This window comes from Miniopterus schreibersii (genome assembly GCF_964146895.1).
Source record: "Miniopterus schreibersii genome assembly, chromosome: 1".
Classification (NCBI taxonomy): domain Eukaryota; kingdom Metazoa; phylum Chordata; class Mammalia; order Chiroptera; family Miniopteridae; genus Miniopterus; species Miniopterus schreibersii.
The window spans coordinates 96,947,024-96,954,114 of NC_138101.1; the positions used below are offsets into that span (position 1 = coordinate 96,947,024).

The window sequence follows — 7,091 nt, forward strand, 5'->3', positions numbered from 1 at the left end:
GTGATTAAGAGGTGGAGTCCTAAGAAAACTGAGCATCCGATTTGTAACGTGGAGGTCACTGCTGATCTTGATAAGATAACGGAAGGATGAATAAGTTATCTTTGGTATTCCTATTTTTACTATAGAAATCAGAGCAAAGAAATTAGATTTAGGAGGGAAGATGGGATTTTGAATGTTATTAGAGACAAGCAAATAATTGTCATCTAACAGTGAGATAATAATTTTACTATGGCAAACTTATGGAATTTCAGGCAACATTACTTCTCTCCTCAAGGTATGTGTTCATGACCACATGGGACCAGCATGAATCTGAGATTTTCTTTGGCAATGTTCAGCTTCTCAGGTAAAGGTAGGAAGTAGGTGAGGACTAGAAGCTGATCAGAGTTGGGATCTTGCCTAGTTAGTGTACTGGAGGAAGAGACGCAGAAAGCAGTGAGAATTGTGATGGACCATGGAATCTAAGTAGGGTAAGGAAAAAAATTTATGAAACACATGATGGAGGAAAAAATATCAATGGATTTGAGGTCTCCCAGTGAGACAAATAAATCTTAGAGTTGGGATAAAGAGGATCCAACAATATCTTAGCTATGGAGAGTAGGATAATAGAAACTGAATAATAACAAATTATAGTTACTGAGTGAGGTGATTTTTCTGAAGACTGACTGTGAGTTACCTAAGGTAAAGTGGAAGAGTATGTGAAGGTGACAGAGGTGTAGGAAACTGTGTAGATGAAGAGTTGTACGGAAATATATTACAGGGGTCATAGTTCAGAGGAGCTCACTGTCTTGTGGTTTCCAAAGGCAACCAGGAAACTAGCCTTAGTAGTGTCTTAGGAGATGATAATCAGATCTAATTAGAACCTCCTTCTAAGTTAGTTGTTCTCAGCCTTGGTTGCACATTAGGATCATCAGGGGGGACTTAAAGAGTCTCTAATGCCCAAGCTTCACCCCAGACCAATGAAATAAAAATCTCGGGGGAGAGAGAGTCAGACATCAGCAATTTTTAAAGCTCCCTGGGTGATACCAATTTGCTGCCAGGGCTGAGAACCAGTTTTGTAATTGTGAAGCCAGAAGAAGCAGTGAGATATTTTGACTCTGGAGGCTGAGCTCTGCATACTAAGACAGACTACCTCCTGCACTGTCTGCATATAAGGTAGGATAGGAGTCAGATTTGCCCTCCTCCTGGGTCTGATCATCTAATGAGCTAAGGTTTATGAGAAAAGCCAACCAAATGACTCAAACAGTCCAATGGATGTGTTTGTGTATATTAGCGAGTAAAAAGTAAAAAAGTTTCTCCCCCAAGAGCTGAACAATCACAGCTTGAGACTCTGTTCTGCAAGACAGCAGGTCACCACTGAAACGGCAATTGATTACATATACATTGCTCTGGGTGCTCCTTAAGAACTTTTTACTCTTTCGGAAGATCGTCAGGTGAAAGGTTCACAGCACAACTTTTCACGGTTAATTAGCAGTTAGAATAGCTTCAAGAAATCGAATAGGAAGGAGCAGATGGACTCCCAGCTCACCTTGGGCAGTAATTTGTATGTCCCAGCCATTAGTCTTGGTTGCTAACAACATCATCTGGAGGTAAAGTGATCTTGTAGTTTTGCTTATTTTCCATTTGGTTGCTTAATAATTTAACTCCAAAATGTAATTTCTGTTAAAAAAGAAAAATTAAATAAAATGTTTATATCAGAGCTACTTAGTTTGAAACATGTTGCCATCATAATCTCCTGGCATTGTGTAACACCATAAAACACATCCGATTGCTTTGTTTTGTGTGTTCAGATGACACTAATATGCTCTGGAAAGGCAAGAATTCCTCCTTGCAAAATTTAAAAAAAAAAACCCACATTATATCTTACTTGTTTCTCCATAAAATGAGTTACAGAGTATAGGTTTGCTTTTGGATTAAAATTTTTTATTTTATTTTAAAACTTCTCTCTCCAAATGATTCTGTCTTTTGAACAAAACTTGTAATATTTTAGAAAGCCAGTATTTTTGTTTTGTTATGGAAGCAATTTTGCTACACTTTTAAAATAAATCTTAACTCCACAAACATTTATAACACTCTGAAAAGGTTTGAAATCTTATTTACTGGTGTCATAGCTTTTGAATTTGAGGTGTAGCAATGGAATCTGCCATAAACTCTTTTGTGTTTTGTTAAATCTGTGGGTTTAAGTGGCAGCATTGTCCTCAGGGAGTGGTGAATCTTGCCACTTTGCTCTACCTGGAAATGTGTGTTAGTTCTCTTTGAAAGGAAGGCATCACTTAAGTTTAGCTTGTCATTATTTTCCCTGTGGGAGCTACAAAGACTGCTCGGTGACCTTTGTTGGGTTACTATTGTCTCCATGAAAATTTCCTCCTTCTGAAGTAGGGGAAATACCCGCTAAGCTAAGGAGTATAATGAAGACAATGCTTGTCAAACATTTTTGTGTTTATTCTTGGAAAGAAGTGAACTGTGATAGGCTTATAGGACAGGTTTTCTAAAATTCACCTTGTGTCACCTCCTCTTCACCACACTTTGGCACTCTTATTAAGCCATGATGATGAGTTAAAATTGGTTCTAGGCAAAATATTACAGTGAACAGTTTCAATTTCTACCTTGTTTTTTTTGTGCCCTTCTTCTCTATACCTCTATAATGTGCTTACGGATTTCATCTTTCATTTACTCTAACACACAGAACCCGATACAAGTGCGCCCTTCTACGTAAGTACTACAGTGTGCCAAAATCAGCCCCGTTTCTAGTCTTCTTTTGTCTGTAGCCCAAACCAATAAAATCAGACACTCTGAGAATGTAGCTTGGAGAATATTTAGGTTTAAAAGCTCCCCAGGTGATTCTAACGTATATAGAGCCTTGCTGAAGTATCACTGTCTTAAGTCAAAAATCATGTATTCTTAAGGTTCTAAGTCTAAAGGGTTATCAGGTATATAAAGAAGATATTTATAGAACAGAAATCTTTATAGGCTATTTATGAGCCCTAAACTAACGAGAGGACATTGTCCCATCAGCCTGAAGGATGGATGGTATTTTACATTGGTATGAGATTCCTCAGTGGCCATGACTGTTTTTTGTAGTCTCAGCACTGGGTCTACTTGTAATCATCTACCACACAGTGAACGTATTATTGTTCTTGTACCTGACCGCATAACGCCCACTAATGAGCGACTCATTTCGCAGCTTTGTTGGGGTGGGAATAACTCACTAAGTTATTTCTTGAGTCTTCAAGAAATGCCTACAATCACCACACAGACAGTAGAATTATCTGTTTTCCTTACATGCTTTAGTTAACTTAGTGAATTTTTGTCTGATTGGAGTTTGCTGCTCTCAGTTCAGAGTAATTAGAAGGATGACCTCAGAATTAAAAAAATACTTGGATGTTGTCCATGCCCATAGAGACTTTGGATTTAAAACCATAATTTCTTGAGTTGATTGCTTTTTGATGTTTGTGTGGCAGGATAATAAGAAGCTAAGGAAATTCCTGGGCAAGTGGAATGCGGAAACTGAGACAAGAAAATTAAACAAGGTCAAATAGTTTGGGCAGCTTGTAGACAGTTTGTGAAGCACAAGACTTTGTTTTCCCCAACCAAGGACACTTGAGAGCAAATCATTTTTACCTCCTCCCCAACCAGAGAATACATACCTTAAAGTACCCTGGCCTGAGAAATGGAGAAAAAAATACTCAATTAATGTCATTTATACCAGCTAAACCCAAAGACAAATGAAGTCTGGGGGACAAATAACAAAAACCCCAAAGCATTTGGATGGTATCATTTGAGGGGGAAATGTGGCAGAACAGATAGCTGCTAGGGCAGGAGGAGGGGAAGGGGAAGAAAAAATGGAAGTTTATTTCACCCAGTGAACAAAGAAGTCAGCAGTTAAAAATCACCAGATGTTCTCATAAGTTCTGGGAAAAGCCACAACAATGTAAAAGGGGCACCTTGAAATCTAGTCTATCTGGCGGGGAACCTTGAAACCGATAGGAGGAAAAAGTATAAAACCCTTGAACCCCTATAAGGCAGGGCATTCAGACTAGCAGAGTTGCCCACTTATGCTTTATGCCAAGTGTAATCTTAATAAATTTGCTTGCTTTGCTTCCTGAACAAATTCACTTGCTTTGTTTCAACACTGCTGTCACTCATCTGAATTCCTTCTCAAGAGCATGACAAGAGCCAAGGAGGAGAGCCCCTCACATTTGGGAGGGCCTCTCTGGTAACAGTTGGACCAGGTCTTAGAAAAGAACTAAAACTGACCAATAAATATGGGAGAAAAATCACCTCGGGTTTCTGGCAAGGAGGGGGGAAAATTAACCACTTGAAATACTCAGAGCATTCTGTACTTAACAAGGTCTGCCCTCAGGAGAAACTAGTTAACTAGAGCCTAACTAGCTGTGGAATAATCAGAGACTAACTGATCTGGGGTAAGGGAAATACAGGCACCAAAGACCAGCACCCTCTAGGTATCCTGTTCCACCCAAGTGGGGAGAAAATGGAAAATCACTTGTGAAGTTCACAGGGCAGAGGCAAAAGTCATTGAAAGAGAGAGATCAATTTCCAATTTATAGGACTAAAAATGCCCCTTCTCCCCATGCTTCATCACCACATCACTAAAGGCCTTTTTACAGTAGACTCTTTTACCCAGTACTTCATCCTGGCTATTGAGAAAAAATTGCAACACATATTAAAGGGCAAGAAGCATAATTTGAAAAGACAGAGCAAGCATCAGAACCATGGCAGGGATTTTGGAATAAAATATATTTTATTAATTCATTGGTCTTTTGGTTGTTCACTGATGTGCATTTTGGGGATTTATTTCTCAATTAATTGTTTCAATCAAGCTGTCATGTGAATATTTCCTTGAGAACTTGGCATTGTAGATGTTTTTTTACCTGCCCAGCGCTTGAAAAGATTTAGTCAAATGCTTTATGCTTTTGGGAGAAACTGATTTTCTCCTTGATGTGTTATTATCATTGGTAAGGTTGAATTCTGATAATCAAAGAACACTGGCCTCAGAAACTTACTCAACTGCTTTGGCCTGCCTATTGTAAATAAGAGATGATCTATGATTTACAGTGGTTTAGCTGACTTGTAAAGCTGAGGGCCCCTGCAGAAGTTTTTATTCAGTGAAAAAATTCTAGCATGAAGAGGATGACAGGGCCAATGAATGTGTGTTGCTGCAAATGACTTCCTGCATTGCTCTGTAACTTGATAATTTTGTCAATTAAATACACTTTGAAGACATTTGCAGTGACCCCTGCAGAAAATATACACATTAGTCTAAGACTCCTTTGGAATATATGTGTGTTGTTTTTCTTCTTTTTTTAAAAAATATTATCTTTACTGTTGAAAGTATTTCAGACATCTCCCTTTTTTCCCCATTGATCCCTTTCATCCTGCATCCGCTACCCCCCACCAGGCCTTCACCACACCATTGTCTCTGTCCATGGGTTATGCATATATACATATAAGTTCTTTGATTAATATCTCCCCACTCACTCCCCCCCCACCACCTATGCACTGTGATTCATCAGTCTGTTCCACGCTTCTATATCTCTGGATCTATTTTGTTCTTCAGTCTATTTTGTTTATTGGATTCCACATATGAGTGAGATCATGTAAAACTGAATCAGGAAGAATCAGAAAACCTGAAAAGGCTAAAAACAACTGATGGAATTGGAGCAGTAATATAAAAATCTCCCAGCACAAAAAAGCCCTAGTCTGGACGACTTCACATGGGAGCTTTCTAATTCTTTAGGTTGTAGGGTTAGTTTACTAAAAATTTTCTTGCTTTTTGAGGTAGGCCTACTGTGCTATGAACTTCCCTCTTAGGACTGCTTTCTCTGTGTCCCATAGATTTTGGGTTGTTGTGTGTTTTGGGTTGTTGTTTGTTTCCAGGAAGTTTTTCATTTCTTTCTTTATCTTATTGGTAACACATTCATTGTTTAATAACATACTATGTAGCCTGCACATGAATGTTTTTAAGTGTTTTTACTGTAGTTGATTTCTAATTTCATGCCATTGTGATCTGAAATGCTTAATATGATTTCAATCTTCTTGAACTTGTACAGACTTGTTTTGTGTCCTAACATGTGGTCTGTCTTTGAGAATGACCCATGTGCACTTGAGAGGAATATATATTCGACAGCTTTGGGGTGAAATGTTCAGTAAATGTAAATTAAATCCATCTGATCTAGTGTGCCATTTAGAGTCACTGTTTCTGTATTGACTTTTTGTCTGGAAGATCTGTCCAGTGAAGTCAATGGGTCAACAATGGTGGAAGATCTCAGCATTCTATGTGTGTAGAAACTAGTGTAGATGTCTACAAGGAGCTGATAGAGCTTAACTACTTAGGGACAGTGTCCTTGACAAAGTGCATTCTGCCTCACATGATCGAAAGGGAGCAAGGAAAGATTTTCACTGTGAACAGCTTCATGGGTATCTTGTCTGCGCCTGTTTCTAATGGATATTGTGCAAGCAAACATGCTCTTCCGGGTTTTTTAAATGGCCTCCGAACTGAACTTTCCACATGCCCAGGTATCGTAGTTTCTAACATTTGCCCAGGACCTGTGCAATCAAATATCATGAAGAATGCCCTAATGAATGATACAGACTGTACGTAGTGATGTAGACCAGTCTTACAAGATGACAACCAGTTGTCTGCGGCTGATGTTAATCTGCATGGCCAATGACTTGAAAAAAGTTTGGATCTCGGATCAACCTTTTTTGTTTCTGGTATATTTGTGGCAGTATATGACACCTGGGCCTGGTGGCTAACAAAAAAATTAGGGAAGGAAGAACTGAGAACTTTAAGAAGGGTCTGGATGCAGATTCTTCTTATTTTAAAACCTGGAATACAAAACATGACTGACAGAGTACTTGAATTTTCAAGCCCCTTGAAGGAAAAACGGAAAACATGAAAATAGCCATTTTTTGTGCACAAATGACTAACTTGTGATTTTACTTCTTAATAGACACAACTTTCCTTCAACATGTAATAAACAATAAATAAAAGGTAAAAAAAGAAGTGAACATAAAGACTATGACTATACTGCTGTTGATCTCTCCCTTAAAGTCCTTAAGGTTATTATTGA

General features: G+C 38.4%; 1 pseudogene across 1 annotated transcript; it reads left to right on the plus strand.

Moving 5' to 3' along the window:
• The first annotated feature begins 284 nt into the window (after positions 1-284).
• On the plus strand, positions 285-6,868 carry LOC308568162 (dehydrogenase/reductase SDR family member 7 pseudogene; annotated as a pseudogene). The gene is made up of 2 exons: positions 285-343; positions 6,257-6,868. The product of its transcript is annotated as a dehydrogenase/reductase SDR family member 7 pseudogene (transcript).
• Positions 6,869-7,091: the final 223 nt, after the last annotated feature.